Below are 23,296 nucleotides of genomic sequence, written 5' to 3' on the forward strand. Positions count from 1 at the left end.
CGTCCTTGGCGGCGACGTGACAGTGACATCTACGGATTCCAAATTTATGGGACGCATTCGGGATGTGTTTATATGGATGTGTGTGTTTTCTGTGTGGCGAATGACTTAGAGTGATTTAATAAGGAGTGAATCAGAAGTATTCTGCGTTGTGTATTTAACCGAATACATGTGTCCAAATACAATGCGGGGAGAGGGTTGGTGTTAACTTCTGGTTGTAGTCATCATTGAGCATTGAGGCCATCACTGCTTTGTGATCACTGTAATAATGCCTTATGTGAGGTGTTTCTTTGAATGTGAATAAGAATTCTTTAAAATATGCTTTCTAATATGTTTATCGTCGTTGCAATGCCAGTGTTGGTTGGTATCGGAAAATCAGTGAATCATGCTCGTAAGCCTGTGAGATAAGCTGCGAGTTCTATGTTTAAGGGAATTCCGCAAGGTGAAGTAGAATTTGTAACAAGGGAGTGATTACTAGTTAGCGTCATTCTAAGCGCAGCCATACGGCTGCAAAAGAAAGCTTTAGGGCAATTCACCTTTGGCGACTCCCATAAGCTTTGACTAACACATTTCCTACTTCGACTTATTGATAATTTCACTCTCGCCCTACCATTTTCTATCGTTTCTAGTTAGCTCAGTTGGTAGAGCGACTGCCCCGGAAAGACGGTCCAGCATTCGAACTCCAGAGCAGGAATATTTTTTCTTTAAGTGTCGCGTGTCTGAGAATGCTGTAAAGCTTTACTTTGTAGCCATATGGCTGCGCTTGGGTGGATTTCAATGAGTCATCACTCCCTTACTACATAAGCCCATATTGGCATCACTCCAGCTCTATTGCACAACGTTCAACATGTCCCATAAATTTTATGCATGCGCTGGAAGTAACACGAGAGGCATGCGACTGTCGGTGCTCGCAGCCGCACTTGCCTGAGGCTTGCTGCATTGTGAAGACAGCAGCATGTTTGTAGACTGTAGTTGCAGAAGAAAGATTTTGCAGAAGACATTAGCTGAAGTCTTATTTGCTAGTAGTTATGTGGACACCAGCGACCAAAAATTAAAAAAAAAAAAACACATACGCTAGTCTTCAACTGAAGTTAAAGACTAGTGCTTGTCCCGTGCGTACTTCTGTACTTTTGTCCATCGTAACCAAATTATATCTCAAATGCATTCTAACTATCCAAGTTTACGCATGAATTTGCTCAACCTTTGCAATGAATTTCAACGCGGGAAGTGCACAGACAGCAACGCAGTGAGAATATTTTTTTTTTCGGTGGAGAGGCTGACAGCTAGTGTCCAAATTTTGCATAAAGCAGACAAACTGCGTAATTTAGGAGCCTAAAGCACCAAATTTTGGTGGAATCTTTCAGCGTTTTCATCATACGTGAGATATGACAGTACGTGGATCACTATGATTTGCGCCCACTACTGCTGAATAGTGTGTAACTGAATTTGATTTTTTTTTTAGTTTTTGTTTCGGCTTCAACACCGAGTGATGGCCATGGAGTCAAACAGGAGTCTAGATCACGTGAGAAATAGACGAAAAACTGCAATATAAACACTGCTTCTGTACTTGTGATTTCTGTTCTCAAGGCAAGCTGGCATTAGCGTTGAGGTACGAGGAGATTCAAACGCCTAAGGAGCGACAACTGACGTGAAAACAGCGTGGGAGATCTGCAGAAAGTAATGAGATTCTTATAAGGAAGGACCTTAGGCAGGAAGATGCGACATCTCCAGTACTATTCACCGCTTGCTTAGAGGGCATATCAGAGAGCTTGATTGGGAACAGTTAGAGATAAAGGTTAATGTAAAATACCTCAGTAATCTGAGATTCGCTGACGACATTGCCTTGCTAAGTAAATCAGGGCATGAACTGCAACGAGTTCATTCATGATCTAGATAAGAAAAGCAGAAAGGTAGGCCTAAAATCAATATGCAGAAGAGTAAGGTAACGTTCAACAGCATCGGGAACGAACAGTTTTCAAAAGGTAAAGAAGTGCTGAACGTAGTAAGTGAAAACATCTACCTAGGACAGGTAGTGGCCGCAGATCCGGATCATTAAAGGAAAATGACTGAAAAAATTAGATTTGTTTGCGGCGCATTCGGCAAGAACCACCAGATCATGAGCGGCAGGATACCAATATCCCTCAAGACGGAAGTATATAAGAGCTGTATGTTACCGACGCTCACCAATGAGGCAGAATCGTAGAGGCTGAAGAAAAGAGTTCAACTTAATTTGTGACCACACAGAGAGCTTTGAAAAAAAAACAAAAAAAAACAAGCAGATATACGGTTAAGAGCCAGGAAGCGGGTCCAACGAGTCAGGGAATAAGTAGGACTTAAGGGTTAATTATATTATGTTAGGAATTAAGAAATAGGCATGGGCAGGTCATGTAATACGAAGTTCCGGAAGATAACCGACGGTCAATTGTAACAGCGGGTTCACAGAAAGGCAAGCGGAGCAGAAGGAGCAGGAATTAGGGGGGCGGACAATACTTGGAAGCTTGCAGGGATCCGATGGATACAGCCAGCAGATGGCAGGGTTATAATCGGATGTGTATGTGACAGACCTTTGCACCGCAGTGGGTATATTAATGTAACTAGTGCTGAGAAGCAAATAACTCGTGGCGATTCGGGCATAGTAATACATTAAGCATTGTTACATAGTATAAAATACGGAACCAAAGATTACGTGTCTACACTCCTTTTAGGATGCTTTTATCTCAAATTAGGATTTTCAGGCTTTGAATGGATATCCACTGTTAATAAAACCGCGCAAGCAGGAAGACACAAGACAGGATAAAAGGAAGCTACAGGGAAGCGCTGTCCTGTAGCTTCCTTTTATCTTGTCTTGTGTCTTCCTGTTCGCGCTTTTTCTTATTAACAATTGATACCAACTCGCCCAACAAAGTACCTTGGTTTAAATGGATAGATTCGCGCATCTGGTCTTTAGCGCTGCCTAGGCCACTTTTAGTCTTTCAAAGTATGCGTGCTCTTGGCCCTCCGTTCAGGGCTGTGCACCCCAACTGCGGTTGCGAGAGCTGCTTATCGCGAGGTGTGACACGAGATTGACACGGGAATACGATAAGGGCGGAGAAAGCCTGGAACGATTACGATGGGAGCAGTGCTGGGACGGGGTCTTGCAGCCAGCAGCGAGTTCGAGCCAGCGCGACGTAATACATAGATGAGGCGGCACGTTATTAGGAGGCAGATAGGAGATAGAAGGAATCTCTGCGGAGATACATTAAGCGTTTGGCGTGAGTAGTTGCCGCGCGTGAAGCCTGGTTTTTTGTACAGCTCTGAGACTTTCTTTTTGGTGTCGCAACTCTACCGCTGTTCATAGATTTATTGTTAGGCTTTAACATACATCGAAATAATCGCAGCAAAAAATATTCCACCAACTCCTACGAGTACTGCTTTGGCACACTACAATTCCCTAAGCGCAATCAAGGGCTCTTACCTTGCTAACCGGTCCGGGGCACATATTTGAAATTTCAAAACCTTGATAAACATGTTAATACTTCCACGAAAGCACATACATGACGGCCGGGCATCTCCGCCTCACTGAGTTTATGGCTCGCGGCTTGGCAGTGCTAACTCCTGTTGACTCCCTTTGTGATGGCTAAGATGGTCGACTGATGAACCCAAGGACGCGGGATCAAATCCTGACCGCGGCGGCCGCTTTTCGGTGGAGGCCAAAAACAAGGCACTCGTGTGCTGTGCGACGCCAGTGCATGATAACCCCATGAGGTCAAAATTCCCGGAGCCCTCCACTACGTCTTTTCTCATAGCTAAGTCGCTATGATGTTGGGCCCTACAAACTAAACCAACCTATCGTGTGTTGTTGCAATCTTAGAACTGTGTTCTCGGCCGCATGCCGTGCTTTTTAGCTGTATAGATAAGAAGATTGTTCTGGTCTGAATTAAACTATTTTGGTACACGAACAGGTGACTTGACTACGCCACACTTTGGTCGAGACGATAACTCGTGGATCCATTCTCTACATTCTCATCGGACTGTCATATCACCTGACCACCGAAGGCACACTGCGCTGAAATCCAAAAAATGAAAATAAACAGTGTTCGCTCATCTGCACTGAAACGAAAAAAAAAAATGTAAACCAAACTTTGTGCGTTCATCTGCAATAAACGGTAAAAAATGAAAATAAACAATGTCCCCGCCGCGATGGCGCAGTTGTTTACACGCCCGACTGCTGTGTCGGAGTACCCGAGCACCCGAGTCTGACCCCGACTGCCGGCGGCTGCATTTTGATGAGGGCGAAACGAAGAGGCATCCTTGTACACTTTGAAAAGTGGCTGTTCCTGGCACTACGGAACTGGGACTGGTAGATCACGCCGCTTGCGGCGAGGGCTAGCCCGCTACCAAATTTTTATCTGTTGTAAGCAGCCATTGCATCCGCCACCGCTTAGGTGGTGACGACGGCTGATGCGGCGCGCGTCTTTCTCTCACTCTTCTTTTTCTTTCTTCTCTACTTTTTCTATCTGTCCGCAAGAGGCAGCGGAGGTGGTTCAGCTACAGAGCCAGTAGCAGGCCCGTGCATTTTTGTTTCCTTCTTCCTTCAGTCGCAACAACAACCACTTTCTTTCTGCTTTCAACCCTACCTTCCTCCTCTCCTGACATACACTGTGCCTTTCGTTTCCTGTAAACCAATTTAGTATAACCTAAATAGCAGCTTAGCGGTATCGCTAAAGAGGAAAGTACATAACAGTTGCATCTTACCTGTACTCACCTATGGCGCTGAAACGTGGAGGCTAACCAAGATAGTTCTACTAAGTTGAGGACAACCCAGAGGGCTATGGAACGAAAAATGGTAGGGGTAACATTAAGAGATAGGAAGCGTGCAAAGTGGGTCAGAGAAATAACTCAAGTTACCGACATTCTACTGGAAATTAAGAAGAAGAAATGGGCATGGGCAGGAGATGTAGTGCGAAGAGAGGATAACCGATGGTCGCTGAGGGTAACAAACTGGATTCCAAGGCAAGGAAAGCGTAGCAGGAGGCGGCAGAAAGTTAGGTGGGCGGATGAGGTCAAGAATTTCGCATGGGTCAAGTGGATGCAGCTAGCACAGAACCAGGTTAATTGGAGAAATATGAAAGAGGCCTTCGCCCTGCAGTGGGTATAGTCAGTATGATGATGATGATGATGAAATAAATAAAGAGAGTTGAATCCTATGTATTTTATATCAAAGCAAAACGAGCCATAACAAGCTGCAAAATGCGTGTGAAAGGGGCGAGCAGTGCTGCGCACCTACTACGCATTTGATTAATACTCAAATTGGCGGTAATGTTTTTATTTTATTTATGAATACTACAATCTTGCATACAAGCTCATAGCAGATGGGAGCAATGTGTTGGAAAGAATAAACGCAGGTACGAAGTACAAACAAAAATGAAGTGTACATAGCAAGAAAATGTCGTATTAAGATCAATAACGTCATTCAATTAAGCTGTTCTGGAAACAAAATCTGTGAGGTCTGCCGAACAACGTACTTGCTTAGGTTATTGCCATCAGTGATGGTGATTGGAAAAAAAGAATATTTAAAAGACTTAACTCGCTAACATAATGATGCAGTAGAAAGAAATGCCGATTTCCAGTTCGATATCCCGAGTAATAAGGGTATTGGAGGCATTAACGTTGAAGTGCTTATACATTAACTTAAAATGGGAACTTTAAACGAGACATGCAATTTCTGTCAGTAGAGAGTAAGCCCCTTTTTTAGGATGTTACTGATTGACGCCCGAACGTATATTTTGTATATGTACCTCACTGCTTTATTAAATTTTTTTTGCGATGTTTATTGCTTCTTTTTGTCTGTTAACATGTCTTTTTGTAAGGGTCCCAGATAATTGGTTTGGTTTTGGGATTTTACGTCCCAAAGCGACTCAGGCTATGAGAGACTCCGTAGTGGAGGACTCCGGAAATTTCGACCACCTGGGGTTCTTTAATGTGCACTGACATCGCACAGCACACGGGCGCCTTGCTTTTCGCCTCCATCGAAAAGCGGTCGCCGAGGCCGGGATTCGATCCCGCGTCCTTGGGAACAGTAGTCGAGCGCCGTAATCACTGCGCCACCCCGGCGGGGTATGTCCCAGATAATTGCTGCGTATTCTAAAATGTGTCTGATAACACTATCATAGGCGAAGAGACGAGTACCGGGAGTGGCTATAACTTAACCGAGCGTCGTAAGGAAAAAAAAATAAAACACAACTAAATTTCGGATAGCGTTCGCAGATACCTAATCCATAGGTTTGGCCCGAGAAAGGTCATCAGAAATCCATGTCTATGTACGTAAATTATGTAAGTTCGGAAAGGAAATTATTACTAGCAGTATACCCTGGGGCACGATACCGCTTAGCGAACCATGTTGAACGCTCTTCTGACCTTTCAGGCACTGTCATGCTGGCTGATTGTCGCCACATGCCCTTCCTGGAACCTAACTGCGCCTTCCAGCTTCGTTCCTGCTCCCGAACTTTTTCACTGGATTCCTTGGACAGCACCCGATCGTATGCCCCAGCACCGCATCCCAAACTTGGCGCACGGATCCTATCTCACCTGGCAACGTTCATCAATTACGTTACCAATCACGGGACCCGACGAGTGCTATCTACTTATCTACTTACGCCGACCACCGATGCAAGCCAGACGGGGCACGACACCGCTTAGCGAACCATGTCGAACGCTCTTCTGACCTTTCAGGCACTGTCATGCTGGCTGCCTGTCACCACATGCCCTTCCTGGAACCTAACTGCGCCTTCCTGCTTCGTTCCTGCTCCCGAACGTTTTCACTGGATTCCTTGGACAGCACCCGATTTTGTGCCCCGGCACCGCATCCCAAACTTGGCGCACGGATCCTATCTCACCTGGCAACGTTCATCAATTACGTTACCAATCACGGGACCCGACGAGTGCTATCTACTTATCTACTTAAGCCGACCACCGATGCAAGCCAGACGGGGCACGACACCGCTCAGCGAACCATGTTGAACGCTCTTCTGACCTTTCAGGCACTGTCATGCTGGCTGCCTGTCACCACATGCCCTTCCTGGAACCTAACTGCGCCTTCCAGCTTCGTTCCTGCTCCCGAACTTTTTCACTGGATTCCTTGGACAGCACCCGATTGTGTGCCCCGGCACCGCATCCCAAACTTGGCGCACGGATCCTATCTCACCTGGCAACGTTCATCAATTACGTTACCAATCACGGGACCCGACGAGTGCTATCTACTTATCTACTTAAGCCGACCACCGATGCAAGCCAGACGGGGCACGACACCGCTCAGCGAACCATGTTGAACGCTCTTCTGACCTTTCAGGCACTGTCATGCTGGCTGCCAGTCACCACATGCCCTTCCTGGAACCTAACTGCGCCTTCCAGCTTCGTTCCTGCTCCCGAACTTTTTCACTGGATTCCTTGGACAGCACCCGATCGATCTATGCCCCGGCACCGCATCTCAAACTTGGCGCACGGATCCTATCTCACCTGGCAACGTTCATCAATTACGTTACCAATCACGGGACCCGACGAGTGCTATCTACTTATCTACTTAAGCCGACCACCGATGCAAGCCAGACGGGGCACGACACCGCTTAGCGAACCATGTTGAACGCTCTTCTGACCTTTCAGGCACTGTCATGCTGGCTGCCTGTCACCACATGCCCTTCCTGGAACCTAACTGCGCCTTCCTGCTTCGTTCCTGCTCCCGAACGTTTTCACTGGATTCCTTGACAGCACCCGATTGTGTGCCCCGGCACCGCATCCCAAACTTGGCGCACGGATCCTATCTCACCTGGCAACGTTCATTAATCACGTTACCAATCACGGGGCCCGGCGAGTGCTATCTACTTAAGCCGACCACCGATGCAAGCCAGACGGGGCACGACACCGCTCAGCGAACCATGTTGAACGGTCTTCTGACCTTTCAGGTTAGTTATTTGAGCCCTTGTAAAGAATACCGAGCATTTTTCTATCACCTGATTGATGGTATGGATATGATCGATAGTAGAGTACCGTTTCCGAAACCCTGCTTGATCCTTTGCTTGATTGCAGTCTAAGGTTGTCCTGATTCTATTAGCGATTACCTTAGTAAATACCTTATACGTAACAGACAGTAAGCTGATTGGTCTGTAATTTTTAAGGTCCTTAGAGTCCGCTTTCTTGTGAATGAGGATAATGTTTGCATTCTTCCATGCTTCTGGTACCGTCGATGACACCAGGCACTGCGTATACAGGGTGGCCAGTTTTTCTAGCACGATATCCCCCCCGTCCTTCAGCAAATCTGTAGTTATCTGATCCTCTCCAGCTGATTTCCCCCTTTTCATAGTTTCTAGGAAATATCAAGAAGAATAAGATTGGGATGGAGCGCATTTGGCAAGCACTCGCAGATTATGACTAGCAGCTTACCGGTATCGCTCAAGAGGAAAGTATACAACAGTTGCATCTTGCCTGTACTCACCTATGGGGCTGAAACATGGAGGCTAACCAAGAGAGTTCTACTTAAGTTGAGGACAACCCATAGGGCTATTGAACGAAAAATGGTAGGGGTAACATTAAGAGATAGAAAGCGTGCAGAGTGGGTCAGAGAAATAACTCAAGTTACCGACATTCTAGTGGAAATTAAGAAGAAGAAATGGACATGGGCAGGACATGTAGTGCGAAGAGAGGATAACCGATGGTCGCTTAGGGTAACAAACTGGATTCCAAGGGAAGGAAAGCGTAGCAGGGGGAGGCAGAAAGTTAGGTGGGCGGATGAGATTAAGAAGTTCGCAGGGGTCAAGTGGGGGCAGCTAGCACAGAACTGGGTTAAGTGGAGAAATATGGGAGAGGCCTTCGCCCTGCAGTGGGTATAATCAGGCTGGTGATGATGATGATGATGATGATGATGATGATGATGATGATGATGATGATGAAAGAATACCGTAATAGTAACCGCTGCTTGATAGCGGTGTCGTGCCCCGACAGCTTGAAATGGCGAGGATTCTTTCGTGTATGTTGCGGCGCAGAAATGCTCGCAGCACTGTGTGATCTGATGCTGTTGACTTCTGGTGATGTCGAGCTTAACCCGGGCCCTCCCGGACTACCCGAATTAGAAGCCTTGATGGAAACAATAAAACAATTACAGGAAAATCAGGTGACCATCATGCACGAATTTGAACAGATTAAAACTGCACAGTGCTTTCACGACGAAATGCTCAAGTCTATTACCATCCGCGTTGTAGTATTGGAATCGACCCAGCAATCCCCGCAATTCAGCTCTGAACCAAGCGTTATCACTCAGATTAAGAGAGATATTGCCGCCCTCAAAGCTGCAAGCACTGATACAAACAACAGGCTACGTAGGAATAACCTTATTTTTCACGGTGTAAACGACACGAAAGACGAGTCATGGAAAGACTCCGTGCAAGAAGTTCTGTCCCTCTGTGCTGACAAATTGGAACTACACCTTGATCCTAGCACAATTGAACGTGCGCATCGCATAGGCAGATTCGTGGAGTCGAAGTGTCGTCCAATAATAGTTAAATTCACCCATTACAAAACTAAGGAAAGCATCCTGGCATGTGGAAAGAAACTGAAGGACACCGACTACGCAATTAGAGAAGACTTCGCTTCTGCCACAAGGATCGCGCGATCAAAATTATTGCAGTTTATCCGACCACAGAAATGTCCGTTCAAACTTCGATTCGACAAGCTACACGTTGGCGACAAATGCTACGTCTATAACCCTGTTACCAGCACTGTCGTCGAAAGCACTCAGAACGCTCAAAACGCACCCACAAGCATGCAAGCCAACGGTACCCCTTCACAAAGTAAAAATTACGCTCCGCTCAGCATCCCATAGTTTCTTCGCGCCACCGGCCTCAATCGTGCACAAATCTTAACATCGGGTTCACTAATATTCGAAGTATCATGCCCAAACGGGGCCAGCTTCTCAGCTTCATCGAAGATATCGACGCTGACATTATACTGTTAACCGAGACATGGCTAAGCGATAACATTAGAGACAACGAAGTCCTTTCCTGTAATACAGATTACACTTTATACCGACGCGATAGGCAACATCGGAGGGGAGGAGGAATTGTCGTGGCAGTTAAAAACTGCCTGCCATCCTCACTCATACGTCATGATGATAACATAGAACTTACATGGGTACACGTAGGCACCATATCCCAAGGCGATATTGGGCGTATGTTATCGGCCACTTCACTGAGTTCTTACATCAAGCGCTAACCAACATTGAAACAACATTTCCCCGCATACCCATTTTTTTATTCGGCGACTTCAATTACCATAATATCAACTGGTCTCTTCTGTCTGTCTCAAAAGGTGCTACAGCCGAATCCAGGCAATTCATCGAACTAGTGCTGGACCATTACCTTCAACAATTGATATCATGGCCCACTAGAGGTGACAATACACTAGACCTCCTGCTCACATCAACCTCCGATAATGTATCAACTATAAATCTACTACCCGGGATCAGTGATCATAGCCTTCTTCACATAATCATATCATTATCAATGGAAAAAAGATCACCATCAAGGAAACTAATCCCAGATTATAAAAGAGCGAACTTCGAAATTATCAATAGCAAACTTGCAGAATTTTTCGTTACTTTCGAAAAATCTTATTTATCCCGCACGGTTAATGCTAACTGGGAGTTGTATAAAAACACATTAGTAAACTTGAAAAATCAATACATTCCTACTATTCTTGTAAAATCTGACAATAACAATCCCTGACAATAACAATCCAATAACAATTTGAGGCGTTTATTAAACGCCTCAAATCCCTTCTGAACCGTAAAAAAACGTCTTTATAGGACCGCAAAGGAAAGTAACAATCTTGAAAAATGGAACCGATACCACTTATGTGTCAAACAATACCTAAATGAACTTGCAGAGGCTAAGAAGAAATTCCAAACCTCTGACTTGCTTTCCATTCTTCGTTCCAACTCAAACAAATTCTGGCGTCTTCTATCGAATAAATCCCGACCCAACCAAATTGAACTGACAGACTCCAGCGGTGACCCTATTGGACCCGAGAGTAGTGCTTAAATGATTATTTCACTTCTATTTTCACTCCCACCAACATTACTTCTGTCAATCACTCGCCCGTCATTGATTCACAACCGATGAAAGAAATAGAAATAAATGCGGAGGGCATATCACACCTTATTAGTTCACTTTCGGTGGCTGCGACGAAATCAACAGCAAATTGCTCAAAAACACGGCATCACTCTCAAGCAGCATACTACACAAACTTTTTTCACAATCCCTCGACACTGGTGACGTGCCGGATGACTGGAAGAAAGCGCGCATAATACCAATTTTCAAATCAGGTGACCGCTCAAGCCCATTTACCTATCGTCTAATATCCCTTACTAGTGTCCCCTCAAAGCTGCTTGAACATATCATAGCTTCTAACCTCATGGCACACCTTGAGTCAATTAATTACTTTTATCCTCAGCAGCACGGTTTTCGAAAGCTACTTTCATGTGAGACATAACTAGCCGAATTTACTCACGATTTATTACAGTACATGGACGACCATTATCAGATTGATTCCATCTTTTTAGATTTCTCGAAGGCGTTTGACCGTGCCTCCCATAATCATTTATTGCTTAAACTATCCAGCATAGGAGTATCACAAAAATTGCTATCGTGGGTAGAACACTTTTTAAAAGGGCGCGTACAATTTACATGTGCTAACAATTATAACTCTTCTCTCTCTAGCGTAACATCAGGTGTTCCTCAGGGTGCCGGCCTGTCTACTTTATTGTTCCTAATATATATCAATGACCTGCCTTCTAACATCAAATCTAAACTGAGATTATTCGCAGACGACTGCGTCGTATACCGCACCAAGATGACACATGCGCGCTCCAACATGACCTGAACGTTATCGCACTTTGGTGCGACACCTGGCTCATGCCTTTAAATAGCGACAAATAGAAGGTCATGACATTTTCCCGCCTCTATACCCCGACTAATTTTACGTACTATCTGAATTCTTCCCCGGTTACCCACGCAACATCATATAAATATCTTGGTCTGCACATGACACCATCGCTATCTTGGACAAAACATATCGAAACTATCTGTTCCGAGGCTTCGTGCACCCTGGGCTACATGCGACGTAATTTAAGCGATTCATCACCAGAAGTTAAAAAACTGGCTTATTTAACTTTCATCAGACCAAAACTTGAATACGCGTCAGCTATTTGAAATCCGTCACAAGCTTACCACGCCGCTAGCATTGAAGCCATTCAAAATCGCGCTGCACGGTTCATCACATCGACATATTCTAAACGATGCAGCGTCACTTCATTAAAGAAATACCTCGAGCTACCGTCCCTCGCATCACGCCGCCTCATATCTCGTTTGTACCTTCTTCATACATTCTATCATCACCCACGGTCTAGACACGACTACACCTCCAAGAAGATCTTCCCGTATAAACCACAGCCAGACTTTAACACGCATTTCTACCCGCACCCTAGCAATGAATAGCTCGTTCTTATCCCACGCAATAGTCCTATGGAATTCCCTGCCTGAAAATATAGTCACCTGCACAGATAGAACACAGTTCCGCGATAAACTGAAAAATCATATAGGCTAATAAGCGATTCCAGCTGAACGAACGACACTCTGCCTTATTTTCAGCCTTTTATATTTTCTTAATGTCTTCCCCTGCTTGTTCTGTTTTTCTTGTACTTGTATTTGTATTTGTTTGCTCTGTATTTTGCTTTCTCTTTTTTTTTTTTTTTACATCGTTCACGACATGTTCCCCTGCTTGTTCTTTTTTTCTTGTACTTGTATTTGTTTGCATTGTATTTTGCTTTATCTTTTTTGTAACGTTCATAATATGTTAAAATCTGTAGCCTGCCCCCCCTTATGTATTGCCTTCGGGCCCTTAAGGTGGAATAAATGAAATAAATGAAATGAAATACTGAAACAGAAGAGGGTTTTTTTAAATGCAATTCACACGTACACGTTCTTTTTTTTTTCTAATTCAATTGACCTTTGCCACCTCTTACACGAAGATTATATTTTTGTAAAATTGTTATTCATCCTTAACAGGGTCTTCAGTTGATCTTATTTTGAATCTTATTTTCTCGTACAGACGCAGTCGTCAGTATAATATTGTTACCGGAGAACGCGTGACCTACGAAGTGGTGTAGAAGACGATGACGCAGGCAGTGTGGATGCTGAACTGTCCTTAAGTCTGTGCGCCTACTCCCACCCATCGCAGCGCAAGGACTTCCCCGCAAAAATATATACGTATACGAACAGGTCTTTCAAGATTTCGTTAATAAATATTAAAAATAATACGGGGCGAGCACGGATCCCTGGTGAACTTCAAATTTGACAGGAAGATGATTGGAACATATTTTTTTAATTCGCCCCATTGGCAGCGATGAGTTAGATACTATCGGATTCATGCTAAAATGATTTTTTTTAATGTTTATAACGACACAAAGTTTATGAAGTAATTAGTGATGGGAAACCTTGCCAAAAGGTTTTCGAAAGTCTATGAATGTAGCATATTGCCGCAAACCATTAAAATCTTTATTTGGTTTTCTTTGCAATAGCCGTCAGCACGAGGCGTAATCACTGATTATAAAGCGCGGAACGATCTTGTTCATGAATAGGACAAGCTGTCGGACTAGTTGGTATTGGGTCATGGTTTACAGCGCTTAAACACACGGATAGAGTAAAGGACTCATAAAGGATGATGACGAAGGCGCTGGACTTAACTAGATTCTGGAACCACTGATACTATGCTGATATATACCCTGAAAGGCACCGAATAGTGGCAAATTTTTACACTCGTGACAAGAAAAAGTAATATGACAAATAAAAACTAAAAGATACAGCCAGAAGGGACAAACCCGTACAAGGGGAGAGCAATATAGGGAAGTCATTTTTAAGCCGCCAACATGTGGAACACTGGAGTAATATGAACAAAACATTTCTATGAACTGATGCTGGAACATGCAACAAAAATCGTACGAACACACAAATCAAGCACGGTGAATAAAGAAAGGCGTAGTGGCAGAAAAAAAAAGAGAAAAGAATGCGCAATGGGAACAGAAAATGGGTAACAGATGTAAAGCTAACAATTAACACAGCTAAATGCATAAGATGAAGAGCACTAAACACTAAAAGAAAAGGCGCATGAACAACAAAGATGATGCCCGTAATTAACTTCGTTACATGCAGAAGATGAGGAGCACTAAATAGCTAAAACAGAGCAAAGAAAACGCGCATGAGCAACAAGAATGAAGCCAACAATTAACATAGCTAATTGATGAAGATGAGGTCATAAAACCGAAGGAGAATAAATATCTGGAAACGAAATCAGCAAATGTATGAAAGCTAAAATCGGGCCAGATCAAACAAATCTAGAAGGAACGGCAGTCGCTTTTTCCGAGAATGAAAGGCAGGGTGTGCTACACAATCATCCTTGAGCCTCACAGTCTTGGTGGGTTCCACTGCTTCACGTGTCAGCTGATTCCATTGCGTTTTTAATGCTTTGCTTTATTTTTTTTTTTTTGCGATGATTGTGTGGCATGATTTCTTTGAGTCGCAGTTTCGGCAGTGGGCTGGCAGAATCATGAGGGATGTACTTGATAAGTAATTTTTATGCTCTATTAGCCTTTTATTGAGGCACCGGCCTGTCCCTTCAGTCTATCTTTTTTTTTGTCATGTTACTTTTTTCTTGCCACGAGTGTAAAAAATCGTCACTAGTCGGTGCCTTAATGGGTATATAAGTAGAGTATTGGTGGTTCCAGAATATAGTTGAAGTTCAGCGCCCATTCCACTTCCGGCTTCCGTGGGAGACGGTCGTGCGATGGCAAGCTCTGAGCGTGCTTCATTATTGGTCATGTCTGGCCGAGGATGCGGCAAACGACGCCCACCACTGGGCTATCGCATGGTTCTACCTACGTTTTCTTCGGGAGAAGCAATGGAGACAACGGTTTTTCTTCACTGTGATATTGCCGGTCGGCCTTATCGCATACAGGATTTTCGTGAGCCGTTGGAAAAGGCCGGTGTACTAGCCTACGTGGCTGGCATCGGGCCCTTCCAAATGTCCCATATCTGGATGCTGAAGACGAATACTGAGGAAGCGAAGGAACGCCGCTGACAGAAGGCACGCTGGAAGTGAAGAGACGCTACTATGCGGTCATAGACCCGAACAAGCATGAGTGGGTCCATACTTTACCAGCCAAAGGACGAGACACAGGAAAGAAGAGGACAGGACAAGGCTGGACTAGCAACTGAGTTGGTCTTCAGGGTGCCCTGGGTGCCTTTCTACGTTTCGAATGAATCGGTGCAGAGGGCGTTGAAGTGGTTGGGAGATGTGAAAGAAGTCACTCACGAGCAGTGGAACAGCCCTGGGTTTGAAGAAGCCGAATCGACAACCCGGCTGGTGAAAATAGTGCTCAAAGAGGGGCTTTCGATCTATGATTTGCTCCACATGTACAAGTTTTACGGAGGGCTTGTGTTAGTGGTGGTGCCTGGACGACCACCAATATGCTTAAGGTGTAAGAAGACAGGCCACATTCGACGTGATTGTCGCACTCCGAGATGTAGTTCGTGTCATATCTTCGGGCACGACCGGGAGGGATGCGTCCGCACGTATGCCCGTGTGGCCGTGGGAACTGCGCCGCCTCAAGACGATGGGAGCGAGTTGATCATGGACCAGGAGGAACTCGAGAGCGTTGGAACCCTACCCCTACAGGATCCGGAGAGGGACCTGCTGTCCAACAGCCAGAGCACACTACCGGCGGAGGGAAGACGCAAGCTGGCGAGCCCGTTGCAGAAACGACTGGAAAGGGGGCGGTGGCTGCTGCGTTGTCGGATCAGCCAACAGCGGAAGACACTTCGGAAGGCAGCGTCGCTGAGTCCCCGATACGAGAGTCCCCCGGCTACGGAACGGGAACGGCGTCGACTAGAAAAGCAGTGGAGGGTGGAGGGCTCTAAGAAGGGCAAGTTAGCTTTGTCGCCAATCTCGTTGCGGTCCTCGTCGCTCACTCTCGCCGAGAGACTGAGACAGTGAGTCCTTAGTCATCATTCGTTAGCTGTGGCTAGAGTATGGTGTATTGGAAAAAACTGCTAAAGGTTGGCATTCTAAACGTCCAAGGGCTCGCCTCGAGACTGAAGCAAGTGGAGTTGAAGCGTTTGTTGAGCGAACTAGATTTAGACATCGTAGCCATACAAGAAACAAAGTTGAGGATGAGCACCAAACAGATAAAATGGTGTTTGGTTTTCGGTCACGCTTCAATGTTTGCGTAAGCCATGCGGTTGGTTTGTCGGCAGGTTGCTGTCTATTTCCTGAGGTAAAGCGTAGGCATAGCAGTGGAGCAAGTAAATAACTTGTGCAAGGGGGCGTTTCATCTGTGCGACATCAAGTACGAAACCTGTGCGATGAGGGTGGTGGTCCTGGATGCACAAACGACGGAAATAGAGCAGCGCAATTGTTTTTAGCAGTTGGTATCTTTCCTTGAATGCAGTCGTATGCTTGTATTTTTGGGAGATTTCAACTCTGTTCCAGACCCTAAGGATCGTTCGAATAGAAATGTTGGAAAAGACCAAAGTGCCAAATTGCTGAAGTGTGTCCTCAATGAGTGCAGCTTAGAGGACGTAACAGACCTGGTGAATGGTGAGAAACTTGTGCACTTCACACATTTTCAAGGTAGTAGTCACGCGCGACTTGACAGAATATATGTGTCGCCGCAGTTTTCGCCTTCCTGTGAACATTGTGAAGTGAAGCAAGTGTCATTTAGTGACCATTGCTTAGTTACGGTCACGCTGGGCGGAGCGAAGCAGTGTAAATAAAAACTGAACTGGGACTTATGGAAAATAAGCTCGAGGCTTACAGAAGACTAACTATTTTTAAGAAACGTTAAGGAAAGCATGAATATTTTTGATGAGAGCGAAACAAGCTGTATTGAATCCTGGCAACGTTTTAAACAGGAGGTGAAAATGAATGCCATTGAGCGCTCTTCCAATATTAAGTATGAGGAAAAGAAAGAAGAAAAGTAACTGCAAGAGCTTTTAAAAAATTTAGGGCGTGAAGAACAAATGCCGAGCAGTTCTTGTATGATGTAAAAGGCATCAAAGTTAGGCTAGAAGCTTTGGACGCCTAGAAGTACAGAGGCGCTGCGATAAGATCGCGCACGGAAAAATGGCTCGGTGGCGGAACAGCAACAAAACGTGCCCCCGCTGATGAAAAGCGATATGCGCACGAGAACGAGATAACGGTTATCGAATACAACAGAGGCATGATGATCAAAACGCAATTACGAGCGCCTTAGTGGAGCATTACCCTCAGCTGTTTGAGAGCAAAGCACCAAGTGAAGAAGGGTTTAGAGATAACGTTTTGCCTCTGAAGCCAATATTATGAAAAGAAGTCAATGAAGAGTTTGAGAACGAAATAAGTGTGAAGAAAATAGAAAAAGTCATTGATGAATTGAACGTCGGAAAGTCCCCGGCACCAGATGGTTCGAGTGCGGCCTTTTACAAGAGCCTGAAAAGTAAGTTATCTACTATGCTCTATAGGATTTTCAAGGAGTGCTTTAATGGGGGGTATCTGTCACCATCATTTAGCGACGCGCATACGGCCTTGGTTCCCAAAACAGATGACCCAGCCATGCTTTTAAAAGTTACAAGCTACAGACCGATCACGTTACCAAATGTTGATTATAAAGTTCTGAAGAATGTGTTCGCTAAGAGATCGCAGTACATTATAAAAGATATTGTTGAACATCATAAAACGTGTGGAATAAAGACCGGAAGCATATTTAATAATATTCCTGTACCGCGCAGTGTGCTCGAGTGCTGCGATGCTCTAAACAGGAGAGTGGCCCTGGTTCAAGCTGACTTTGAAAAAGCATTTGATCGTGTCTCACGAAATATTGTGCTGTTAGTTGGAACATATTAGAATTGGTGCCGTTTAATTGAAAGGAGTTAAAATGGCTAATGCATGTTGTTCTACACGCCTTATAATTAACAAAGCATTATCTGAAAGACTTGATGTAAGAGCATCTGCGCCGCAGGGATGTCCACTGTCTCCTCTCCTCTTAGCTATATATTTGAAACCATTCTGTAGAATGGTAACTGCTAACAAATACATTTGTGGTTTTAAGATGGGAGCATGTGAAGTGCGAATATTGGCATGCGCTGATGATGTGGCGCTTTTCTGTGAAGACCGCGAAAGCGTTTCGGAAGCTTTGAAAGTAACACAAAGGTTTTGCAGGCAGTGCTGTTAATTTAAAGAAATGTCTCTGAGTCTGGCACGGGGAATGGGAAGAGGAACTGGAAATTTTCTGTGAAGATGGGGGGGGGGGGGGGGGGCTACAAAGCCCGGAGTTTATTTGTGAGTCCCTTTGGACAAATACAGGGAAAAAACGCATTACTGGAATGAAAAAGCGGAAGAAATACGGGAAAGGACGAAAGGATGGATGGGACGCAACCTCTCTATTTTCGCCTGTGCGACTGTATGCAATACTTTTTTGGCGGCAAGAATAATGTATTTAATTCAAGTATTGCACTGCGCGTGAATCAATATCCAAATGTTCCATCGTGTCGTGGCGGTCTTTATTTGGTCGTCCAACTGGGAACGAATTAGCAGAGACATTCTCTTTCGGCGAGTAAAAGACGGAGGGTTGTCTCTAATGCATCTTTATGTGCGGCAGATGGTTTTAAGGTTTTGTTTCCTACGTGACCAAAAAGATGCATTCCTGAGAACATTTATGCAAACCATGCTATCCAGTGCAATTTCAGAGCTTATAGTCTCTGCGTGCTCTGCTCGGGGATACACTGTGTCGCGCTTCCCGCGAGAAGTAGTATGGTCGTTCAGGTTTTTGCGCGTGCGGTACTCTGCAGAGTATTTACCGACAGTAACGTCTAAGCGGCTGTACAAGGATCTTATTGCACAATTGTTCCCAGCTCCATTGTACAGAACCTTATATTGTGAAGGCACATGGAAAGACGTGCTGAAGCGAGTTAAAAACATGACTGTTGCACCGGGCGTAAAAACATTTGTTTTTAAACTGCATGCAGGAACCTTCGCAGTCCAAATGTGGATGGAGGAAAAGGGCCTTTTTGTTCTTTGGGGTTCAAACTGTCTACTATGTAGGAAACCTGAAACAGTAGAGCAACAGTAGAGCACGTGTTCCTGGATTGTTTGGATGCGCTGTTTTACAGAGATGTGTTGCAATTAAAGGACCCTGAAAAAAGACCTGCCATTGACGCCACGTCGAATTCGGTACTTGACAACTGTTAATGATGATTTTCAGTGTGACCTAATCATGCTATTGGGCCTTCACAGTATTTGGAGGAGTAGGATGGCTTATAGACATTGTGATGTGGATGCACGATCTGTATGTCATTATATTGTTGAACAAGTGTATAAACTAAAAGAAATCTTGAAGCAGCAAGACGCTGCGGATGAGGTCTTGATTCTGATGGGCGAACTTGTGGTAATGAAAGTCCATTAGAGACGGTTGTCAGCCAAGGGGCATGACAATCACGATTTTTTACTGATGTATTTGTGCCAATTCATGCAATAAAGAAAAAATATTCAAGTTCAGCGCCTGTGTCATCATACTTTGTGTGTCCTTTACCCTGTCCGTGTGGGTAAACGCTGTCAACCATGGATCTTGTTCATGCTCGTTGTCGCAGAATGCGGCTTTATCACTTTCTGTGTAGCTCGAGATGCGCCGAGATTTTTCCGTGATCGCAGCAAGCACAGCTATTGTTCCAAACTTTTCCAGGTTCCTTCCGCAATGGTTCCTCACCGAGTTTAAATTGCGAGCTGTTGAACTCTCCGAGAATTCGTAGTTCGACGCACGCCGAGCCCTGTTATCGCCGCGCCGCCGAATTGCTTAGTTATTTATCGGGTGAGCCCAATAAAAAATTTATTCCAGTTAAATTTACGTCTCCTACATTGTGCCTACGACCTTGCAAGTACCACGTCAAAATACATTTCTTTTTATATTCACCGACTGTTGTTGCGAAATCATGAACTGTTTGGCTAGGTGAGTGCATGTTCAGTATCCACGTCTAAACCCATGCTGAACGTCTGCTAGTACATTATGCTCGCCGAGGAAAATAATTAGATGCTTATGAAACGTTTCAATAATTTGAACTTTGTTGAAGTTATTGAAATGGATCACGTACTTTATGGCAATTTATCACCCTCGAATTTATTTTGTTGAGGTGTCCTTGTTTTAACCTATCCGAAAAGTGCACTACAGTGAACAATGGTGACCTTTTCACCCAGTGCGGAAAGGAACCCTGCGGATCCCGTGCTTAATGCCACTGCCAACGACGTTCCCATTAATACCTTTCGAAGAACTAACATTTTAGTATTCCTTTCCGAATGACATGGTTGACAGTTTGTCTCAAATTCAAACGTGCGCGAGCAGTCAAAAAGTTTTTTTCAGAGAGAATATATTTGACATCGATCCTCTTTGCATGAAAAAGAACGTGCATTGTTCGCAGAAAAATCTGAGATACTTGAGAGCCACATTGGCTCGTTTTAGATGGGATGGCTGCAGTGCGATTGGCGAAGTGGTATCGACCCAATCCGCCTTGTTCACAAAATGTGCACCTTCTGGGAGGGGTTGAAAATTCGTCTGCTACTGGTTGAAAACGACCTTGGCGCCAGAGAAATGATGGTGTGTGGATGGATGGATGGATGGATGGATGGAATATAGGAGCGTCCCCTTTGAAACGGGGTGGTAGCAGTAGCTATCATGCTCATTTTTCTCCATATATCCTAATTATTGATTTAGAATGGTTAACTAAACCATACTTCTATTTATTAAATTTTTGTTCCTACATTACTAACATTATGTCACTTCTCTGCTTTTAAGCCACCAATCTTCCAGTCATTTTTTGCTAGTTTCCACCGGCGGTTTATTCACCCGGCCACTGTTATCTCTAAACCTCAGATCTTCAGGAACAGTGATTGCGCCTGCATCAACTTCCGGATGGATACCATTACATTCGAGTATAATATGGTCAATTGCTTCACTGGAATTACCACATACAGCACATGCGTCATCTCCATTGTTAAATTTCTTTTTGTAGCTGTGTGTTCTAAGGCACCCTGATCTAGCTTCAAAAAGTAGGGCACTGTCTCTTGAGTTATAAAGAAATCTTCCTTCCTGATCTGCATTTTCCACTTACGGTATAATTCCACACTCTGTTTCTTTTCAATTGAATTTATCCTATTTTTACCTTCTGTGTTTTTCACCTGTTGCTTAATGCTCTTTATTTCTCCGTCCTTGTTACTAGCATACTTACTAGTTAGTTTCCTAGTTCTTTTCCTCCATTGTGAGTCAACGCTTTTTAAGTACAGGTATTTAAATACTTTAGCTGCCCATCTGTTACTGTTCAATTTCCACAGGCGTTCCTCATATAATATTTTACTATGAGCTTCCCGTAGTTCGAAAGATGCCCAGCCCATATCTCCCTGTACCACCTCATTTGTGGTTTTGCTGTGGGCATCTAGTGCTAATCGTCCAACGGATCTCTGATTTATTTCTAATGTCGACTGTACCTCTGATTTTAGGCACAAAACCGCATTTTCGAAAGTAAGTCCGGGCACCATAATTCCTTTCCAAATACCCCTCAAAACCTCATACCTATTGTATCCCCACATTGCCCTATGCTTCATTATCCCGGCATTCCTTCGCCCTTTGGCCTTAAGTGATTGCTCATGCTTTCCAATGTATGCCAATCCTTCGTTTACCCATACCCCAGGATATTTATATTCAGCTACTCTAGGTATTTCATGGCCTTGTATTTTAAGACCCTGATCAGTTGAGCTGTTGAAAATCATCAGACCCGACTTAACTGCGCTGAAACTGAAGCCTAGAGTGTCCCCTTCGTCTCGGCAATACTTAACTAGAGTTTGCAATTATTCCAGACTCTCAGCTAGCAGCACAATATCGTCTGCATACATCAAACCGGGGAGGCGCTGCTCTACCGCCTTTCCACCTAATCTTTATGACAGGTGTTCTGGACAGCTACCGCCATCTGTCGCATATTCCTGTCACTAAGTTTAACTACACATATCCTCCGAGATCAGTTATGGCTGCGCCGATCGCGGAGGTTAGGAACTGCGCATGTGCAGCTTGGGCTGGTGGTTTGTTTTCAACCATGGGAGAGGCGCGCACGCGCAGAGCGGCCTTGTGAAAAAGGCGAATTCCTTACCTTCTCAGCTCTGCCTCCCTCTCGCAAGCGGTTTCCATCATTGTGGAAGCCATTGGTGACAGGATAATCGGGATTTTGATGCTACGCTCGTGTCGCTCCCGTCAGTTTAACAGGCTCCATCAATGCCATAAAAGAAGCCGTATTTAGATCCAGGGTGAGCTTTGTTGTCCTTTTGATGGGAGACTCGATGCTTGAACTTCCCTCACATTCGCTTCTAGAACATTTAAACATTTAAAACTGTCAGTTTCGCCTGATTACGCAAAACAACGAACATTAAGCGGATGGGCCACAGGCTACACAACCGATCAAACATATGTCGAGCAATAGATATATCGGCCCCTGGGCCGATAACAGCCCCCGGGCTTTTGCTCTCTCCTCATGAATCAGACCGAACCAGAAAAACACAGAAGAGGCCGTTGTCGAACAGTCCAGTTACGATGACAACAGGGCTTGATGGAATATTTTAATTGAATCCTCCAGCTGGTGTAGATTTATAATAAGAAAGTAATTACCCATTGAAGTCCACCTAAGCGCAGTGATGCGGCTACATAGGAAAGCTTAGTAAAGCTTAGTACCTTTTCAGAAACTTCGTAGCGACTGCCCCGGAAAGGCGGTGGTGCCAGGTTTGATCCCCGGACCAGGACGAATTTTTCTTTAACTACGAAGTTTCTGAAAAAGCTGCATACCTATACTTTGTAGCTATATAACTATACGCTTGGCTGGACGATAGTGAATAATTACTCCCTTATTAACAGGGCGTGACGTACCCTTTCTGCCGCTTCCTCCACCTCCGCAGCTTGACAGTAGAGACGTGAATGGAAAATAATCTTTACAAGCTGCGGGCCCCTGCGCGGCGTGCAGCACGCCTTTTTCGCTGCAGTGTTTGGTGAGCCAATGCGAGCCTCTTCCTGGCGACGTCACGCGTACCTTATTATGCTCAGGGGCGTAATTCGCGCACAATACATGTGCCAGTGGTCACCGCGAGGCCTGGAAATATCAAATGACACTATAAATTATCTGCTCATTTCTGAGGACTTGTAAGTGGCATACGTAGACTC

The 23,296-nt window shown here is 44.7% G+C and overlaps 1 protein-coding gene across 3 annotated transcripts in view; it reads right to left on the reverse strand.

Moving 5' to 3' along the window:
• LOC146194380 (sulfotransferase 2A8-like) overlaps positions 1–23,296 on the reverse strand; it is a 51,489-nt gene that overhangs the window by 10,180 nt on the left and 18,013 nt on the right. The window contains exon 2 of one of the 3 annotated variants that reach the window (XM_084597391.1): positions 8,927–9,102. The exons of the other annotated variants lie outside the window; for them this stretch is intronic. The gene's annotated coding sequence lies outside the window, so the exon portion shown is untranslated. The remainder of the gene's footprint in view (positions 1–8,926; positions 9,103–23,296) is intronic. 3 annotated transcript variants of the gene reach the window in all.

This window comes from Amblyomma maculatum, chromosome 3 (assembly GCF_055883805.1).
Source record: "Amblyomma maculatum isolate TAMU_Amacu chromosome 3, ASM5588380v1, whole genome shotgun sequence".
NCBI classification, from domain to species: Eukaryota; Metazoa; Arthropoda; class Arachnida; order Ixodida; family Ixodidae; genus Amblyomma; species Amblyomma maculatum.